Source organism: Capra hircus, chromosome 24, assembly GCF_001704415.2.
Source record: "Capra hircus breed San Clemente chromosome 24, ASM170441v1, whole genome shotgun sequence".
Taxonomy (NCBI): domain Eukaryota; kingdom Metazoa; phylum Chordata; class Mammalia; order Artiodactyla; family Bovidae; genus Capra; species Capra hircus.
The window spans coordinates 50,313,659-50,334,061 of NC_030831.1; the positions used below are offsets into that span (position 1 = coordinate 50,313,659).

The 20,403-nt window shown below is 46.2% G+C and overlaps 1 protein-coding gene across 1 annotated transcript in view; it reads left to right on the forward strand.

Annotated features, from left to right (window-relative positions):
* Positions 2,973–20,403, forward strand: part of MAPK4 (mitogen-activated protein kinase 4) — a 173,643-nt gene continuing 156,212 nt past the window's right edge. Inside the window, exon 1 of the mRNA XM_018039722.1 lies at positions 2,973–3,087. The gene's annotated coding sequence lies outside the window, so the exon portion shown is untranslated. The remainder of the gene's footprint in view (positions 3,088–20,403) is intronic.

The following is a 20,403-nucleotide window of genomic DNA, read 5'->3' on the forward strand; positions in this document are numbered from 1 at the left end:
GCACACATTTATCTCTCACAGTTCTGGAGGCTGGGAAGTCCAAGATCAGGGGGCTGGCATAATTGGTGTCTGGTGAGAGCCAGCTTCCTGGTTCTTAGATCATTGTCTTCAACCTGTGCCATTTTATAAGGGCACTGATCCCATTGTTGAGGGTTCTACCCTTATGACCTAATCACCTCCCAAAGTCCCCAGATACCATCACACTGGGCATTAGGTTTCAACATATAAATATTGAGGAAACACAAGCATTCATTCTATAGCCACAAGAATTTTAAAATTATTTAAAATTAAATTTATTATTTAAAATTAAAATTATTTAAATTAAATTTTAAAAAGTGTATCTATCCACCCTAAGCAAGGTGGGCATGGCATTTTCCTGATTAAGGCAGCAACTCCCTGCTTGTGTCCTGCAGGACCACAGCAGACATCAGCAGCCTGGCCTAGCCAACAAGGTACAACTTGCATATCCAGTTGTAGACAGTGGGAAAATGCTGGTATATTTTTTTCCCTCAGGAAAAAAGAAGTCCAAAATAACCTGGTGGCTTTCCCACCCCCTAAGCTCTGTGTAGTTATTTCCTGCTGGTTCACCCCTGCTTAGGCCAACTGTTTCTTTAGGTGTCTTCTCTTGAGGGGAAAAATAAGGAACAACCTGTCTCCTGGTAGCAGCATCCACAGGAGGATGACAGCATGTGATATCAATGTGATGGAGGGAGTCTAGTGCCTCTTCATTCCCCTGGCATTGTGCAGTAATGGACTCCGATATTAAAATGCATATTTCACACCCTTGTCCCCCGATTTGGAGGATGGCCATTCACTATGCATGAGCCATTCACTCATGCTCATCACACAGAGAAAATTACATTTTCCCAGTTGCCAAATGAAAGAGATAAATTATCTCACGTGGATAAGAACACTGCCTCCACAGCAGTTCCACAGACCCAAGACACTGATCTAAAGCACCCAGGAGGGAGAGTGAGATTTCCTGGGGTCTTCCTGGTCAGACGAGGTGGGACACTTGCCCTTCCAGCTTTTTTGGGTAAAATGAGCATCCTTGAACCCTCTTATTCTTCCTTCCTAGGAAATATGTTATAAAAGGAATAAATCAGCACAGAGCATTTCAGATTTATGCCTACCCACTGAATTGATAACACTTACTTGTAATGAAAATTAAAGAAGCAAAATGTTAAAATGTTTTCTTTGGGGAAAATACACTGGAATGTCTCACCACTGATGTACACATATCTGCTTCTCTCACACTCTCTCCTTATCCCAGTGTATTCTTTTAGGTTAATGAGGATCAGATCACTGCTGTCTCTAGAATCTATTCCTAAACCTATTGGTGGCAGCAGTGGTAAAGAATCTGCCTGTTAACGCAGGAGACACAGGTTCGTTTCCTGGGTCAGGAAGATCCTCTGGAGAAGGAAATGACAACCCACTCCAGTATTCTTGCCTGGAAAATTCCATGGACAGAGGAGCCTGGTGGACTACAGTCCACAGGGTCCTAAACAGCTGGACACAACTAAGCACACACACAAACCTATCAGTCCAGTTCAGTTCAGTCGCTTAGTCGTGTCCCTCTCTTTGCGACCCCATGAATCGCAGCACGCCAGGCCTCCCTGTCCATCACCAACTCCCGGAGTTCACTCACTATACACATATAATTAATAGCAATTGTATCTGTACAGTAATTACAGCTACCATTTATTATCCTTCACATGGACATCACTATTCTAACCAGTTAATGCATTTTTCTAATATAATCTCATAATTTAAATTTTTTTGTTTTTGCCCATGTTACAATTAGCACAGTTACATGATTCACACAGTAATTCTTTCAACAGTTATCCAGCGCCTATCACACACCTGGAATTGTACGAGGCCCTGGAGGCTGAGGGGGGCGGGAAGCAGAACCAGAGTACATGGCAGACCCTCCAGAATGTCGAAGTGAGGTTCCCGCACTGATTGCTTTGGAAGTTGGGAGCAGAGAGGACTCAAGGGCAGCTAAAGCCACTAGTGACCTCATTATACAATATTTAGGTTATCGTATTTTTCTCTACCTAGAAAAGCGGCTTCTCGATCATCCCACTGCGGCGCACGCATTAAGCGACGCCCCTAATCAGTGTGGACCACTTTGGATTTGCCCGAAGGCACCACCTAAACGCTAATTATTACTAGTTTATGGGTCTAGTGGCTTCTGCTTTCCTTTTCTCTGGCTTCTTAAGTGTTGCTTCCCTTCTGTTAGTTTTATCCCGGCCGTGCAAAGGAGCACAGATTCATAGCCCCGGTGCCAGGCTCTGGACTGGTGCACGTGCGATCGGTGCCCCCTCAACCTTCGGCGGGGTCCCCTCTCCCGCGCCACCCAGTCCGGGCTGGCCCCTTCTCCTCCCGGGCGCCCCCGCCTCCGGCCGCTGCATCAGAGCAGGGCGGACGCGGTAGAGAGGCCAGGGTTTCGGCCGAGCGCAGAAGCACTCCGCTTCCCGCCGCCCCATCCCTCGCGGGCAGAGCTCAAGGGGGTCCCCTTCCCCGGGGAGGAGTGAGGACAAGCTCCAAAGGTGATGGAGGATTCTGGGGAGCGTGCTCCCAGGCAGGAAGGGCAGGCTACCCCGGGGAGCTGGGTTCGACTCAGAGAACGCGGGTCCCCGGCCCTCCAGGTGAGGTTGCCTCCGAGAGGGCTGGGTCGGAGAAGGCCGGTCTACACTGCGCGCGCTCCGCCCCGGAACAGCGCGGCAGAGCGGCCCCGGGGCTTGCGGGAGGAGGGAGCCGGGCGCGCGGGGGAGGCAGCCGCCCCCTGCCGCCCAAGGCCGGTCTCCCCCGCGCGCCCGCCGCCGCAGCAGGTGGGGGCCCGGCGGGTCGGGGGCGGGGCCCGGCTCGGGGCGGAGCCGCGGCTGAGAGCGCGGGGCGGCGAGGACCCGGGCCGGGGCCAGAGAGGCAGCCGGAGCCGGAGCCGCGCGCCGCGCTGTCCGGGCGCCCGCGGGAGCTCGCCGCGCGCCGGGGCTGGGACCGGCTGGGCAGAGCGCGCCGGCGCCGCGGCCGCAGACAAAGACGCCGCTCGCTCCCGGGCCGCCGCGCTCTCGGGCTCTGCCTTGGGTAAGTGGCTCCCCCCTGCGCCTTCTTTCTTCTCCCGGCTGCCTGCTCCTCTCGGAGTTCCACGGGCTCCCGAGGAGCCGCAGAGAGAGGAAGAAATGAGACTTCTCGGCTCTCTCTGCAGTCCTCATTACACCTTAAAAAAAATTCCTGAACAAAAACCCTAGCCGATTTCACACTCGCGAGTTTCCGAGCGGTGGGACGTCTCCCGTGGGATCGGCGCGGCCGCCCTCTGTGACCCCTTGCTCCGCCGACTGAGCGCGCGAGTGTAGACCCTGGATCGGCGGTTTGGACGTGAAAGTGGACGCTGGGCTCCCCCGGGGCGGAGGGGCGGGGGGTGTAGGGAAGGAGGTCGTGGGGACCGGTTGCCGCGAGGGGACCCTCATCTCCAAGGACTGCTCGGCGCGTTCTGGAGCGCCCAGGGGCGGTTCGCACTGCAAGTTCAGATTTGGATCTCGGTTATGGGGTCTGCCCCAGTCCCCTCTCACCCTGCTTTCCAGCCTTCTCCCTGTCTTGTTCATGGTTAATATAGCGCCCCCTACGCCCCACCCCACCGAAGCGCCCACTCTGCCCCTTCGCGGCCCCAGGGCGGGGGCTCCGGACGTCTGGGAAGGAGGAAGCCCCGCCGCGTTCCCGGCTGGGGGAACCCCAAACGCGTATCTGCGGCGGGAGGGCGGGCGACCGCAGGCGGAGAAGGAGGTTTGACATCACAGCGTGGTCCCCGGCGGCTCCCCCAGCCTCTTCCCGGGCTGGCCCTCTGTCAGAAAAGGAATCCCGGCTGCCTTTTTTTTTTTTTTTTTTTTTTGCTTTTGTTCTGCCGGGAACTCTCCGGAATCCGGGGAGAAGCCGGGGTGCGCCGATACCCCCGGGAGGGGGACCTTGGAGGAAGCTCCAGGTGCAAGCCCAAAGTGACAATAGGAGGCAGCAGCTGTCTCCCGCCCCCGAGTGGGAAAGAGATCCCGATCACTGATCAATGCTCGGGAGCAGGCAGTGGGTCGGCCGCCTGCCTAAGAATGGGATGTCCGCCGCGGCCGCGCGGCGTCACGCGCCGCTCCCGCACTCTCGGAAACGCTTCCTCGAAACGCGCATCGCCATCCACGGATCTGTGTCTGGGACTTGATTAATGTCACCTCTGCCCGGGTTCTCTGAGGAGCGAGCGTCTGCTTCTATTCAGTTTAATAGCCTTTTATAGGGGCCTACTGTGTGCAAGGCAGCAGCCCTACGATTATCCTAAGAGATACTTAATGGAGCGCCTACTGTGTGCAAAGCAGGTGTGTTACGAACTTTTCAGTTTAGCGGAGTTTATTGAGTACTTGCTGTATTCACGTTACCGATGCTCTGACCGTATCTTAATAGATATTTACTGAGCTACTACGCGTACAAGGTCGTTTTTGTTTGTTTCTGAAGGGCTGCCCAGTGTGGGGGCGGGGGACACGTGGAGGCAAGGAAGCCAAAATATGTCTTCGAACCCTTCAATTCTTTTGGTAACCTGCCTTTAACTTTCCCGGACTGCTTGCTATGTGTTGTAGGAAGAGCTGGTCTGTACACTCCAGCTTGAGGGGTTTATCAGACGGGGGCAGGGCAGAATAATGAAAAGGACCTCTTTCCAATTCAGTTTCCTCACTTTAGAAAGAAGGAGGGAGGAGGTGGTTCCCTTGGTGCAAAGCACGGTGGTAGTTATTGCAGGGAATCAAAGGTTAATGAGGCAAAGCATTGACACTTAGAGGGGGGAAAGTCTATGGTGGGGACAGAAAGACAAAAGACAATCAAGCCAGGAAGCTTGTGGGGTGGGGCATGAAGAGAGGGCCAAGATAGACCCCCCAGCCGCTGGCTCCAAACCGTGACCCTGTTGAGAGTGGCTTTAAAATTCTATCTTTCTGGTGGCTGGGGATGTAGAGGCAGAATCAAATGGTCTGAGGGCCCTACCTACTAAGAGATTAGATGAGTCTGTTACTCTGAAGGGGCCTTGAGACACACTGGAATATCAAGATTGGGAAGAAAACCATGGATCTTCAGCCTCTTGGCATAGAGTTGTTGTATATAGGCTGTTATCAGGAAAATGTAGACTAGTAGGTATGATGTAGTCTAGTAGGAGTTCTTGTGATAAACACATAAACGGGCCGTTTGGGCAGCATACTTGAAAAGCTAGGAGCAAAGTCTTCCTAGAATTTAATGTCAAAAACAAAATTCTATGCTCATGGAATTGTGCCTTTCCTTTTATGAGACAGTGAGAAATTCTCTTGTCTAGTATGGTTGTCTTTTTAACTTCAGCTCAGTTCAGCCGCTCAGTCGTGTCTGACTCTGTGGCCCCATGGACTGCAGCTCGCCAGGCTTCCCTGTCCATCGCCAACTTCTGGGGCTTTCTCAAACTCATGTCCATTGAGTTGGTAATGCCATCCAGCTCTCTCATCCTCTGTCATCCCCTTCTCCTGCCTTCAATCTTTCCCAGCATCAAGGTCTTTTCCCCTGAGTGAGTTCTTCACATCAGGTGACCTAAGTCTTTTTAACTTGGCCTCCAGCAGTTTCTGGTAACTGCTTTTCCCTAGCTTTTTGGTAGGTTGATCTTTTTCTTCCCAAATCATTTCCAATCGCCCTTGGGGGAAAAAAATTTTTTTTTTTTTAAAACTACAAGTTATTAATTTTTTGTTATGAACTTGAAAGCCCCCTTCAGATCTTTTCTGGAAGTAGCCCCATTATGAAAGATACCTAGGAAATATAGTAAGCACTAGATGAATGACTTGGAGGCCCTGTACTTATAAGAGGAGGGAGGGGAAAAAAGGTCAAAATCAGTCTATTTTCAGGGCAGGAGTAGAGACATTGCCGCAGAGCACAGACTTGTGGACCTGGGAGCGGGGGAAGGAGAGGGTGGGGTGGACTGAGAGAGCGGCACTGAAACATACACTCTGTCATATGTGAACAGACAGTGGAAGTCGCTGCGGAGCACTGGGAGCTCGACAGGCGCCCTGTGACCACCTAGAGGCATCGGCTGGGGTGGGGAGGGAGGGGCGCGAGGGAGGGGACATGTGTATACTTACGACTGATTCATACTGCTGTATGGCAGAAACCAACGCAACACTGTAAAGCAATTATCCTCTAATTGAAAAAAAAAGTCAAAATCAGGAATTACAGGGAAAAATATAAACTGGCCTTGAAAGACAGAGAGTGATTTAGATAGGCAAAGAAGATGAACAAAGACCTCCCTTCTAAATTGAGGGAAAGGATGTCAGCCTAAGGGTGATGGAAACCAACCATCTTTTGAGCACTTTAGAAATCTGATAGCTCTTCATCTGGAAGAGGTTTGAAGTGCTGCCTGATCATTTGGCTCTGTGCCCAGTTTTTTGCGCGGTGTCAGGTGGGGGCTTCACCCAGCCTGGCCTGGCGTTCACTTTAATTCCCATGGCTGGTGGCTGGTGAGGACCCTTGTCTCCTGTTCCAGCTGCAGGGAGCATTTCATCCCTACCATTCTTTCCAACATTCCTAGGGTTTTTTTCACCTGAGCCGAACTTGATTGTAATCTTCAAAGCCAAGAATGTGACTTGGTCTTTTCTCTACATCCTTCCCTCCCTGGAGGCTCGGGCGTAGTCTGCAGGGTAGTTGACTTTTATTCCAGAACCCTGGATTGTCCATTCCTTCCACCTTTCCCTACTTCCTCAGGGCCTGACCTTTCTCCCTCTCTACCACTTTCAGCTCCTCAGAGCCTTTCTCTTGATTTGGAGTGTAGGTCACTGTTCTGTCTTCCAGGGGTCCTTGCACTGTAAACCTCATTATAGAACAAAAGGCTTTATCCACCATGAGATTTCAGGCATAGACAAGTGGCTGTTGGAGGTAATTGGGGAGGCGAAGTGCCTTTCCTGGTGCTTCTGAAATGATGCTGCTAACACCTCCTCAGGTAGCCAGTCTTGGCAAAGGTCCCTGTGGGCCCACGATCCGCAAAAGTCTGGAGCCTTCGTTGCTTGGTGGCTGGCGTGGTGGCTGAGGTCAGAGAGCAGTCCTGCATGTGCTATCCCGGCCTTCACTCGCTCTGTTCTTTACAGGTTAATCCTTTTCCAGACAGGATTCTTTCTTCCTTCCCTACATGTGCCCTTATTCTAAGGCTGGGATTCTCAGCCTGAGCACTCTTGGTGTCGTGAGCTGGAACATTCGCTATGGGGCCTGTCCTGTGCATTGTAGAATGTTTAGCAGCAGCCCTGGCCTCTACCCACTAGATGCCAGTAGCACCCCACATCCCCTCCCCAAGTTGTGACAATGAAAAGTCCCCAGTCATTATCAGATGTCCCCTGGGGAGCAGAATCACCCCCTGTTGTGAACAGCTGTTCTGAGGGGTACTGGTTACTCTGTACAGTGCTTATATAACCATTCCCACTTTTTGGAAGAGGTCTCCTTTTTTGTAACTTGGTTTTCAAGATAGGAGACTTGGTAAATATAAGGTGTGTGTGTGCAGAGTTACTTCAGTCATGTCTGACTCTTTGTGACCCTATGGACTGTAGCCCACCAGGCTCCTCTGCCCGGGGGATTCTCCAGACAAGAATACTAGGGTTTGTTGCCATGCCCTCCTCCATGGGATCTTCCTGATGCAGGGATCGAACTTGGGTCTCTTAAATCTCCTGCATCAGCAGGCCGGATCTTTAGCCATTAGAGCCACCTGGGAGGCCCACAAGTGTGTAATATACATTGTGGCATTTTCCATGTGAATACTTTCCTAAGTCAGAATAAACATCCTTTGCAGGTCACATATCCTAATCTGGTCATCAGTCAATCTTTTGGGACAAAGCAACAACAACCATCCTTCCCCCACCCCCCCCAAAAACCCCACAAAACACCTCTCAGCTTCTTCCCCTAGCATGTGTTTGATTTATATAGCAGAAATTCAGGTAGTAGAACCACTGTTGGGAACTACAATTGCCCACAGGGTCATCCCAGCCCACTGCTCGGACAGTGGCTGGTGGGTGGTAGTGGAGGTGGGGAGCAGTGGGCGAGGATCCAGTCTGGTGGGATAGGATGCTTGTGTAAGCTGAGCAGTCCTGTTTACGAAAGACAATGACCACGTGAGTGTGTGCTGGGGCCCTTCACTGGCCCTGGATGGGGCTCTGAGTTTTCAGTTTCATTTGCTTCAGGTGAAGCTGGCTCTGGGCATCGTTGACGGCAGTGGCTGCACAAACAGGAACGTAGAGGCTTGCTGCTACCCGTGACTCTCAGGAACTGAGAGAAGCTTCTCAAAGACTTGACTTCAGGAGAGCATAGGGATCAAAACAGGATGGTTGAGCACAGGGTAGCCAGTGCTTCTGTTCCTCAGTCAGTCCAGTCGCTCAGTCGTGTCCGATTCTTTGTGACCCCATAAATTGCAGCACACCAGGCCTCCCTGTCCATCACCAACTCCCGGAGTTCACTCAAACTCACGTCCATTGAGTCGGTGATGCCATCCAGCCATCTCATCCTCGGTCGTCCCCTTCTCCTCCTGCCCCCAATCCCTCCCAGCATCAGAGCCTTTTCCAATGAGTCAACTCTTTGCATGAGGTGGCCAAAGTACTGGAGTTTCAGCTTTAGCATCATTCCTTCCAAAGAAATCCCAGGACTGATCTCCTTTAGAACGGATTGGTTGGATCTCCTTGCAGTCCAAGGGACTCTCAAGAGTCTTCTCCAGCACCACAGTTCAAAAGCATCAATTCTTCGGCGCTCAGCCTTCTTCACGGTCCAACTCTCACTTCTGTTCCTATCTGCCTTCAAAAGTAGAACTTCCACAGCGTTAGCAGCAACTGCATCTTGTAGGATGGAAGAAGGGGCATGGCTAGTTCAAGTTTAGAAGCAGGATTCTTGAGTTCTGTCCAGTAAATGAAAGTAACTTAATAGACCTTGTAAGTGAGATTGGTCTGCTGCCCAAGTTATTGCTTCCGAAAGTGACTGAAACTCTTTTTGGGGTCACTATAATTGTATTTGAAAAGTTTACAGTAAGGTTTGGATTCAGACTTCTATTTTGGACCACCCCAGTGTGAAGTGAGACTTTTCCTGTCATTGAAACAGGCCAGATAGGAAATACCTTCTGGGGGCAAGGTGGGAAAATAACTTGAGTCCTTAAATACTTAATAAAACAAACAAATAAAACCCCTCTATATTTCAGGCTTTTCATTCACGTACAGTGTTTTTCCTTAATCTAAACTGACCTATTTTCAAGGAGGAAGAGAAAGTGCTATGATTTGTATCTAAATCTGCCTGGCTGTGCATGAAACTGATCTGCCAATATTGCCATTGTCTACATTTAACAAAACTAAAGACTCTTATTAGAATATTTGATGTAGGAGGGATTCTTTGAAAAATTAGTAAGTTTTCTATTTCTGTTTGAAGTGATTCAAGTTTTATAAAACTTTTCAAGAATCAAGATCAGTTTGGAGATGGGGGTCAAATTTACACATTATTGAAGAACGTAGACCTGCAAGGGATCTTGGGGGTCAGTGATCAGCTCTCCTTGCCCCACTGTGTAAATGGGGAAACTGAGGCTGAGAGACGTTAGTTGGTTTGCCAAGGTCATGCAGAAGTCAGGGCCATGGCTGGGCAAGGAGTCAGGAGTTTGTCCCATTCTCTTGGACACTCAGTACCACTGGGGAAATAACTCGAGTACTTAAAAACTTAATAAAACAAACAAAACCCCTCTATATTTCAGGCTTTCCATCTTTCCAGGTGAATGTTGGTGGAGAAAGAGCAAGAAAGGAAAAGAGCTTGATAACTTGTCTCATTTCCATGTCGCCTAGTCCTGATAGAACTAATCACTGATTCAGACTGATTACATCTGTCCCAAAGGTGTGTGCACGTACAGGTCTCGCTGAATAAAAACTGAAACAGTTGGATTAGTGGAACAAGATTGTTTCATAAAACTTCTATGTACAGCACAGTGATTATAGTTAACAATGCTGTATCATATGTTTGAAAGTTGCTAATAGAGTACCAAATAGGAAAAGGAGTTTGTCAAGGCTGTATATTGTCACCCTGCTTATTTAACTTATATACAGAGTATATCATGAGAAACGCTGGGCTGGAAGAAGCACAAGCTGGAATCAAGATTGCGGGAGAAATATCAATAACCTCACATATGCATATAACACCACCCTTATGGCAGAAAGTGAAGAGGAACTAAAAAGCCTCTTGATGAAGGTGAAAGAGGAGAGTGAAAAAGTTGGCTTAAAGCTCAACATTCAGAAAACTTAGATCATGGCATCTGATCCCATCACTTAATGGCAAATAGATGGGGAAACAGTGGAAACAGTGTCAGATTTTATTTTGGGGGGCTGTAAAATCACTGCAGATGGTGACTGTAGCCATGAAATAAAAAGGTGCTTACTCCTTGGAAGGAAAGTTATGACAAACCTAGATAACATATTGAAAAGTAGAGATATTGGTTTGCCAACGAAGGTCTGTCTAGTCAAGGCTATGGTTTTTCCAGTGGTCATGTATGGATGTGAGAGTTGGACTGTGAAGAAAGCTGAGCGCTGAAGAACTGATGCTTTTGAACTGTGGTGTTGGAGAAGACTCTTGAGAGTCCCTTGGACTGCAAGGAGATCCAACCAGTCCATCATAAAGGAGATCAGTCCTGGGTGTTCATTGGAAGGGCTGATGCTAAAGCTGAAACTCCACTACTTTGGCCACCACATGAAAAGAGTTGACTCATTGGAAAAGACTCTGATGCTGGGAGGGATTGGGGGCAGGAGGAGAAGGGGACAACAGAGGATGAGATGGCTGGATGACATCACCGACTTGATGGACAGAGTCTGGGTGAACTCCGGGAGTTGGTGATGGACAGGGAGGCCTGGTGTGCTGCAATTCATGGGGTCGCAAAGAATCAGACACGACTGAGCGACTAAACTGAACTGAATAGAGTAGATCTTTAACGTTCTCATCACAAGAAAAAAACTGTAGCTTTGCATCAGTTCAGTTCAGTTGCTCAGTCATGTCCGACTCTTTGCGACCCCATGAATCGCAGCACACCAGGCCTCCCTGTCCATCACCAACTCCTGGAGTTCACTCAGACTCATGTCCATCGAGTCCGTGATGCCATCCAGCCATTTCATCCTCTGTCGTCCCCTTCTCCTCCTGCCCCCAATCCCTCCCAGCATCAGAGTCTTTTCCAATGAGTCAACTCTTTGCATGAGGTGGCCAAAGTACTGGAGTTGCAACTTTAGCATGATTCCTTCCAAAGAAATCCCAGGGTTGATCTCCTTCAGAATGGACTGGTTGGATCTCCTTGCAGTCCAAGGGACTTTCAAGAGTCTTCTCCAACACCACAGTTCAAAAGCATCAATTCTTCAGCGTTCAGCCTTCTTCAAGTCCAACTCTCACATCCATACATGAACACAGGAAAAACCATAGCCTTGACTAGACGGACCTTAGTTGGCAAAGTAATGTCTCTGCTTTTGAATACGCTATCTAGGTTGGTCATAACCTTTCTTCCAAGGAGTAAGCGGCTTTGCATGGTGATGACTTATTGTGGTGAACATTCCTGGTATATATACAAATTTTGGATCATTGTTTTACGTCTGAAACTAATACAATGTTACATGTCAATTACACCTCAATAAAATTTTTGAAAAAAAATTTTAACTTTCTTTAATGTTGTTTTATATTGTCTTTACAGTAAATAGAATGAAACATTTATTTCCCTATTGGGGAAAGGAATACGGATTCATTATGGAAAGTAGCAAGGTGAATGAAGATGACCCTTCTACCTGTGATAGACTGATCTGGTCATATTGTGCTATGTTTATTTCTAGTGTTTTTTCCTCAGCTCATTATTAAACACAATTGAGATGACACTGTGTTGTGTTGTGCTAAGTTGCTTTAGTCATGTCCGACTCAATGAACTGTAGCCCGCCAGGCTCCTCTGTCCATGGGATTCTTTAAGCAGGAATACTGGAATGGGTTGTCACTTCCTTCAGGGAATCTTCCAGACCCAGGGATCCAACCTGCATCTCTTAAGTCTCTTACATTGGCAGGCGAGTTCTTTACCACTAGCGCCACCTGGGAAGCCCATGCATATAATTTTAATTTTTTATCTTGCTTTTTCTCAGCTAGTATTGTAATAAGCAATTTCCATGTTATTACAAATGCTTTGTAAACATATTTTTAATGACTATGTAATTCAGTGCTTTGGAACCCTGTTAACTTACTACAATATTTTGTTATTAGTGGGCATTATTTTCTCCCAATTCTGATCACTGTGTCATGACAGTGAGTAGCTTTGCACTTATACTTTTCTACAATTAGGAGTGTTTTCTTAGTAAATATTTCCAGATAGTGAAATTAGTCAGCCAGGGGAAAGCATCATGTTAATACCTTGCTTTCCAGAACTGGAAGTGATTTTACCACATCATTGACAACATAGGGTCTTTTATTTTTTCAACTATTTATTTAAGGTAAAAAATATGTTGCTTTCATTTGCATTTTGGTTACCAACATGGCTAAACATTTCTCTGTAAGAATTGTTACCTATTTGTATTTTTTGTTAATTGTCTACTTTTCTATCTGGGTTTAGTGCTTTACCAAAAAAATTGATCTGCTTGTAGAAAACCTATTTTAAAAGAGGAAAACAATAAACCTCTGATTGCATGGATATTATGAAGGGTTCCATCTAACCCTCATGTTCCACAGTTGCATTACTTCACGGGCTGTATTTCAGGCTGAACTCTTTTTGTCACAGTGATGGAGCTGCCTGTTCCATTCCTGAAGCAAGCTCGGGTGGACAGGGAGCTCCATCGTCCAGCCAGCAGGCAGTGAGCACTTATTCAGTGCTTCTCAGGTACTGAATTCTCAATCCTTGCTTTGTGAAGTGGGTTCTGTTTTACTGTATCCATTTAGATACGAGGAGAGTGATGCACAGAGAGGTGAAATAACCATGGTCCCATACACCTTTTAAAGGGTTCTGATCACCAATTCCAGCACACATGGGGTTTCTGCCACACCATCTGATAAATCCTCTGTGACACCAGCTGGGTGTCCTGCGGTTCAACTTGATTCTAACCCTCTACCCGAGATAGCATCAGATCTGATGCGTTATGAGCTCAGCCCCACAAGACTGCCCTCCAGCTCCAGTCTTAGGCCTGGTTGTCACCTGTGTCTCTGACAAAAGTGAAAAATGTTAGCCGCTTAGTTGTGTCCGACTCTTTGTGACCCCACAGACTGTGGCCTACCAGGCTCCTCTGTCCATGGAATTCTCCAGGCAAGAATACTGGAGTAGGTTGCCATTTCTTTCTCCAGGGGAATCTTCCCAACCCAGGGGTTGAACCTGGGTCTCCCACTTTGCAGGCAGACTCTTAACTGTCTGAGCCACCAGGGAAGTTAAATCAGAGGTTCTCATGACTCCCTCCTTGAGTTCAATTAATTTGCTAGAGTGGTCGCAAAGATAGGAAAAGCCATTTACTCTCTAGATTACTGGTTTATTACGAAGATTATTAAAGTATGCAAATCAATAGACAGATGAAGAGCTAGCCAGGGTGAGGACCTTAACATGGGAGGTTCTGTCCTCGTGGAGTTTGGGGCCCAGCATGGTGGCATGTGAAGCATTCTTGTTCTCCAACTTGGAAGCTCTCCAAACCTTTTGGATTTTTATGGAGGCTGCATTACAAAGGCATTATTGGTCAAATCACCAGCCACTGGTGGTTGATTCAATCTCCAGCTCCTTGCCCCAACCTGGAAATCAGGGAGTGGAACTGAAAGTTCCATCTCTTTTTCCACGGTTGGTTTTCTTGACGACCAGCCCCCATCCCTAGGTACTTTCCAAAATCGCATCATGAATATAAACCTAGGTGTGCTGGAATGGGGTTTATTATGAATACAGAGATACCCATTTCACCTCTGTGGCTCTGAAGCAATGTCAGGATCTGAGGACAAAGGACAATATTGTAACAAAAGATATTCCCATTGCATATATGGCTCAGGAAATTCCAAGGGTTTGGGGAGCTGTGAGCCAGGAACCATTGATATGAAGACCATATATATGGAAAACATATTTTGTTCATCTGAACAGGCAGATACATGTTCCTTGTAAATCACAATATTGAATCTATTTATTTTTGGCTGTGCTGGGTCTGTGTGTCGACTTTCTCTAGTTGTAGTGCATGGACTTCTTGTTGCTTCTCTTGTGGAGGAGCACAGGCTCTAGGGCGTACGGGCTCAATAGTTGTGGCACACGGGCTTAGTTGCCGCATGGCATATGGAATCTTCCTGGACCAGGGATCGAACGTGTGTCCCCTCCATTGGCGGTGGATTCTAAAGCACTGGGCCACCAGGGAAATCCACAGCATTACAACTTTCAACCGCTGTTTCCAGCCTCTGAGTCTTCCCCGCAGTGACCTGCCTCCGTTAGTCTTTGAGAAAGCTGGGCTTAGGAAAACTAGCAACTTTTTCTGAACTCCACTGCCGATTACTGGGAGAACTTTGTGGTGTAAGGTAAATTTGCTACTTTAAACATCTTCTTAACTTTTATGTCTCTTAGCCTCTCTTCTGCTTCTCCATCCTTTTTATATCTCCTAGCTACATCTGGTAGTTCTTCTGACCTATCTTCTAAGTCTCACCGTGTCTCTTCAGCTGGGTCTAATCTGCAGTTAAATCCATCTGTTGCATTCTTAATTTCAGTTACTGAATTTCAGTTCTAGAATTTTTAGCTCTTTTTCAGATCTTTAATGTTACTTTATATAGTCCTGGTTCCTTGTTCTGAAATTTTTAAGCCCAATTTCTATCACCATGAGCATAGTTATGTACTGTATCGTTGTCTTACATTCTGTGTCTGGTAATTTTTCCATCTGGGATATGTCTGTCTCTTCTGTTTGGTGTTTGTCCTAATTCTCATGTTGGTTCGTATTTATGTCATTGTATCTCCTCGTGTGCCTTGTTACCTTTGAATGTGTATTAGATGTGGTTTTGAAAAGAAAAATTTGTATAAATAATACAAAAATATACAAAAATATTTGTATAAATATCATATTTCAATCAATTAAGTACAATTGATGTACTTCAATCAATTAAGTACATTTTTTCACATTCTAGTCTCTGAAATTCAGATGTAATTTACAGTTGATCAAGATGTACGTTTATGGTTGGTAAGCATTTTCCCCTTTTTCATTGGCTCATACGTAAAAAAAATAGAGCATCATATAATTAGCAGGACTGAAGGTTGATGAAGTGGAATAATCTGAGGCTTTGAATGATGATAAATGTGACAAGGGTTCTAGAGAGACTTTTAAACAACCTCTGCCGGCTTTCCGGGTACCAGCAATCCCAGATCATTCGGGCACTTGAGATTTTCTAGGCCATCCAGATGACTGAAAATTTACTTTTTGTTTTGTCTTACTTGTAGGGCTTAGTCATTGAGGTCCCAACCACAGGCGTGAAGTGGCTTGTCAGGCTTTAACCTTGCGGATGCTCTGGGTCCCTGACCCTGTGAGGCTGTGAAGGTGATGCTCAGCTTTGCAGCTCTCTCTTCCTGCTTGACAGATTCTCCCCAACTCGCTAAGAGTGGCTTCTAAGACCTAGGGCCACATCTCAGGCTCATATTCCAGATCTGAAGCCTGAATCCCCCTCTCTCTTGAAAGCTCTTTGATACTTTTGTGTGCTGTGTGCTCAGATGCTCAGTTGTGTCCGACCCTCTGCAACCCTCTGGACTGTAGCCCGCCAGGCTCCCCTGTCCATGGGATTCTCCAGGCAAGGATGCTGCAGTGGGCTGCTGTGTCCTCCTCCAGGGGATCTTCCTGACCCAGGGATCAAATCCCAGTCTCTGACACTCCCTGCATTGGCAGGTGGATTCTTTAACCGCAGCACCACCTGGGAAACTTCTAGGAATAATTAAGGCATTTCATCTGGGTTTCTTTGTTGTGGTCAGTGGGAAGGCTGGTTCTAATTATGCAGTTTATCACTGTCCGGAGGAGGCAGTAGTGAATCTTATCTGTCTCAGAGACTGACAGAAGAGCTTAGAATACCAGCTGCTCTTTGCTAGCTCATGGTTAGGGAGCTTCCTCCCTCCACTCCTAGTATGTCATCCGGGTTGTAACTGGAAAGTGGGGGTTGGGGTGAATACATTTCCACAAACTGGATATAGCTAAATATAGATCTATTTCCTTATATAAAAGAGACGAATTCCATAGGCTTTTCTTAATAAGGTGGGTGACTTGGCCGAGAAAGCGGTTCTAGGAGTTGCTTCTGGATCCCCATCAGCCGTCAGTTTCCATCCGGCTTCTTCCTTCTCGTTCATACTGTCCTGCAGAGAGATGGGGTTTAGGACCAAGGACCCCGATGAGGGAGCAAGATGCTTTGTGTTCCAGCAACTGTTAGGAAGTAAAACAAAAAACTAGACCATATTTGAGCTAGGTGAGGTTTCTTCCCTTCAGCATGGGCCCAGGCATTTCCATTTGGAGAGCGGAATTTCTCACCCCTGGCCGAGGCTATTCCTTGCGGAAACTGACCTGTTGTGTCCACAAGGCTCAGGGTGGCCTTTCCAGAGGACTCTTCTTAAATCTTATTTTTCAAAAGAAGCTCTGTGTTCCCTTCTGGCTTCTCAAAGGCATATGGTTACCTATGTTTTCTCAAAATCAGCTGCCAATTGTATTTTCCCCCTGCCTCAGTCCAACTCTTATAGAGGTTTTCCCAGCAGCTTTCATGAAGCCAGAGAAATTTACCATGAGTTTCAAACTCTGTACTGAGTTTGGAAAGATTGGGTGAAGGAGCACAGAATGGCAGGAAGCCCTCCCTCCCACCAAACCAGAGCCTCCACTGGCTTTTTTGAAGGGAGAGGGCTCTTGTGTTTATTTGGGGATCTTTTTTTTTTTTCCCCCCTGAAAACCTTAGAACTGTCCTCTCAGAAAATTGCTTCTGCCCAGGGGACTGCAGGTCAGGAGTGTAGCCACTGGGTGTAATGATGAAAGGTATGTTATCAGGGATCTGTCTTTCTAGAAAGGCTTGTTTGTGGGGAGGGGAGGGTATCCCCATCACCTGTTTGGAGACCATCTCTTCTTACCTTTTGTGTATTCCATGATGATTTATTCAGCTTATTTGGATTTTCATTTACTTTTACAATATTTCACACATAGGAAAGATTACGTATAACTTTGTAACATATTGCATATAACTATGCATATTGCTAGAGATGGAAACCCTCCAATTAGCTTTTAATAACTGTCCTTAGGGACTTCCCTAGTGGTCCAGTGGCTCAGACTCTGCACTCCCAATGCAGGAGGCTTGGGTTCGATCCCTGGTCAGGGAACTAGATTCCACATGTTGCAACTAAGAGTTTGCATGCTGCAACTAAGACCCAGAGCAGCCAAACAGATAAACTGGTAAATACACAAATATTTTTTAAAAGATAATTAAAAGAATAACTGTCCTTAAGCAACAAGTCTGTCATTCCACTCCTAAGTAATTCTAGATTGTAACTGATCCCTTTGGAAGAAATGATAAATGACTTAATTAATTTTGAAGAAGCAAATTTTCTGTTCTCCCAGAAAATGTGCCCCCCCCATGATTATTTTTGGAGGCAGAACTGCTAGAAAACCCCACCAACCATAAGAACTTACGAACCAAGACGTCTGAAAACTCTTCAGCCTGAAAGGAAATGAATTAATTCCTCCGGCATGATTCATTTTAGGTACAAGCCAGCTTCCTTTATTTACTAGTAACTTAGACTCTTAGGCTGATTTTTCTAAATAGGTATAATTATTTTGGCATCAAGGCCATATTCTATATCTCTAACATCAGATTTTCCATTTATTTGAAGCTGAGGTTTTTCCCAGCCATTTTGAGACCGTTTTGTCTGCTAATAAGAGATAATATGCTGTGATTTCAATAACATGTGTGAGAACCACAGGAAGTTCAGACAGAGTCAGCTGAGCAAATTTCTGTACTTGTCATAGAGAGCTGCACACTGCCTTCAGAATGTGTCTGTGATAGCGTGCATGAGAGCTACGTCGCTTCAGTTGTGTCCAATTCTTTGCGACCCTATGGACTGTAGTCTCCTCTGTCTGTGGGATTCTCCAGGCAAGAACACTGGAGTGGGTTGCCCTACCCACCTCCAGGGCTTCTTCCTGACCCAGGGATCGAACCCTCATCTCTTATGTCTCCAGCATTGGCAGATGGGTTCTTTACCACTAGCGCCACCTGGGAAGCCCCGGTAGCCATAGTACCTTTTACCAAACTTTTTACCAAATAGAACTTTTAGAAGACTCAGAACAGTAAAATGTGATAGCTCTTTCAACAGAAATAAAAGGGACAGAGAAATTCAGAAATCTGCAGTGATTTTATTGGTAAGAAGAGAATAAGGAAGATGATTGCAGTAAACCACTTAGAAAAGATGAGAGGTATGTTAACAATAGAATAACCACACTGACTGTTTTGAGCCTTCGGGAAAGAAGGAGCGAAAATGAAAAATGTCTTGACCAATTACTCTAACAACCCACACATCTGCTGTGTAATAAAGCCAGTGAAATACGGCCCATCAAATGGACAGGGAGAACTTTAGGGTGTACAGAGTAAAGAGAGAGAGAGAATTTTCTTTTTCTGCACTGTGGGAATTTGTCTAGTAAATAGTTCTGGGCATGTCGTGGCCTAAATAACTGTAAAAATTTTCCTATACTTTACGGTTTTCTTGAGCTGAATGGAAATTAAAGACAAATAAAAGGCTTAGATCCTTAACTAATTTTGTTAGGTCTCTAGATGAAGGGCAATAAGGAGTAGGAGTCCAGCAGGAAAATGCTCATAGTTTATTATTTTAGTTATAAGCTCGCTGTCTTATTTCTAAATTTCTGTGCATGCATTCATTCTTCAGGAGTCATTCGCTGAATTTGTTAATCCTGAAAACCCCCTTGTTATGAGAAGTCTTTGAACCTGAAATGAATTTAAAGAATAAGAGAAGGTAAAAAAAAATCCTTTGACTTCTCTCTCTGATTTATTCGGAAACAGATCCCTGGAACCAAAGATCTATGTATAGGTCCTTTAGCAGCTGAATTTTATTTCACCAACAAACAATACTGTTTTGCTCTGCACTCCTTAGTTGAGGATTTAGCAACTAAACCGCCACAATATATTAAATAACCTTCTCGTCTTCTGTTCCACCTTTCCTATTGGTAAGAAATAAGAGCATTATTATTTAATTATCACCACTCAAAGCTATGTCAGATTTCAGTAATCTAAAACTATATTGTCTTAACCTGAGATTGTTTGAAATAAGATCTTTCCTGTCCAGTAATGGATACCTAGAAAAGGAGGTGGATAGTTACAGATACTGGGAGTAGAATCAGGAATATGTACGTACATAGTTTTGACTATGGGGTAATCATAAGCTTTGCTTCTGGAAGGACACATGAGACATTGTGAGTAGTGGCAAAGGAAGAAGTAACTGGTTACACAGGTGGTGGTGTTCAGTTGATCAGTCACGTCCGACTCTTTGCGACCCCGTGGACTGCAGCATGCCAGGCTTCCCTGTCCTTCACCATCTCCCAGAGCTTGCTCAAACTTACGTCCGTTGAGTAGGTGATGCCATCCAACCATCTCATCCTCTATCGTCCCCTTCTCCACCTGCCTTCAATCTTTCCCAGCATCAGGGTCTTTTCCAGTGAGTCAGCTCTTTGCATCACATGGCCAAAGCACTGAAACTTCAGCTTCAGCATCAGTCCTTCCAGTGAACACCCAGGACTGATCTCCTTTATGATGGACTGGTTGGATCTCCTTGCAGTCCAAGGGACTCTCAAGAGTCTTCTCCAACACCACAGTTCAAGAGCATCAATTCTTAGGTGCTCAGCGTTCTTTATGTCCAACTCTCACATCCATACATGACTACTGGAAAAACCATAGCTTCAACTAGACAGACCTTTGTTGGCCAAGTAATGTCTCTACTTTTTAATATGCTGTCTAGATTTGTCTTAGCTTTTCTTCCAAGGAGTAAGCATCTTTTAATTTCATGGCTGTAATCACCATCTGCAGTGATTTTGGAGCCCAAGGAAATAAAGTCTGTCACTGTTTCCATTGTTTCCACATCTATTTCCCATGAAGTGATGGGACTGGATGCCATAATCTTACATGTTGAGCTTTAAGCCAGCTTTTTCACTCTCCTCTCTCACCTTCATCAAGAGGCTCTTTAGTTCCTCTTCACTTTCTGCCTTAAAGGTGGTGTCATCTACATATCTGAGGTTATTGATATTTCTCCCTGCAATCTTGATTCTGGCTTGAGCTTCATCCAGCCTGGCATTTCACATGATATACTCTGCAAATAAGTTAAATAAGCAAGGTGACAATATACAGCCTTAACATACTCCTTTCCCAATTTAGAATCAATCCGTTGTTCCATGTCCAGTT